The following is a 1,353-nucleotide window of genomic DNA, read 5'->3' on the forward strand; positions in this document are numbered from 1 at the left end:
TAATCTGTGTATATTGGTATCAGAGCTAGTGTTCAATCATTGAAAGGTTAAAGTATCTAAATTTAGAAGTTAGCACAGGAAAGGTAGTGAAATCCAAAGATAATATTGACATAAGGTGTAGAATAAATCCGTCGGAAGATCATACCTGGCATACTTCCCATAGCCAGTTAAATATTGTCGTTGATCTGATATATAACTTTTTCATATCTTGGGGAAAAAGGCAAGAAAATTTAGACCAAAAATTAGAAAGTTTATTGAAAGAATATCAAAAACTCATCGAAAGATTTTCAGGTTTAAACAATAAAGTTGATATAGCTTTGCATAAGCTAGAAGAAGCAAAAACAAGACAGAACACGGTCTGTAGGAATAACGATTATATTAAAGAAGAAGTGTTATCCCTTGGGAAAAGTATAGGGGTTTGTCTGAATAAAAACAAAGACCTATTCACGAGTCTTTGAAACAAGACAAGATATTCTTAAAATTAAAGAATTAGTGCAAGAAGTTAAGAAATTGATCCTTTCATAATTTGCATGTCCGAATATAACCAAGCCTTAAACGAAGTAGCAAAATATTTAACACCTCCTATTGGTTTTTCTGATCACGAATCACCAAAAGAAGACTCCAAAATAATCATAAAACAAAATAACACAATCATCCAGTTATTACTTCAGACTTTAGAAAAGCTAAATAGTGTGCAGAAAAACAAAGAAATTGTGCTAGCCTCATCTGGGTTAGTAACATCGTCGAGAAATATCAATTCAGAAAAATGGATATATCTAAAAACTTCGCTAGAAGAGACAGAAACCTCCAGTTTATAAGACAAGACTCAAAACCGTTGTCAATAAAGCATAGATTATCATGCGGTACGGTGATGATGTTAATAATTTAGAAGAAGTTATAGACCTTGAAAGAGATCTAGAAAGGTATCAGAAAGATACGCTAAGAAAAATAAAACCACAACAAGTATATCATATGGGTATGTTTGAAAGTAGAAGCAATCTATATAGAATATCCAGAGAAGTAGAGTTAAGTGTAATAACTCATCCAGTAGACTTGAGAATTGTAAGCAAGAATATTGAAGGTGAACTCAAATATTGTGGGTATAAATATATTCATCAAGGTATGTATATTATAGGGGTCAAAGGAATGACAAGAAAGAAAATAGGAGCAAAGGTCTTAATAACTCTATTAGACAAAAGATGGGATTCAGTAGATAAAGCAGCTTTAGGCTTCATGGAAGGAGATATGAATGAAAATATGTTAATAACATATATAGCTACAGATCTAATAATGCCTATAAGGGAATTTATTGAAAAAATGAGTATTGGGTTTCAGACTAAAGGATATGAAGAC

Source organism: Lolium perenne, chromosome 2, assembly GCF_019359855.2.
Source record: "Lolium perenne isolate Kyuss_39 chromosome 2, Kyuss_2.0, whole genome shotgun sequence".
NCBI lineage: Eukaryota > Viridiplantae > Streptophyta > Magnoliopsida > Poales > Poaceae > Lolium > Lolium perenne.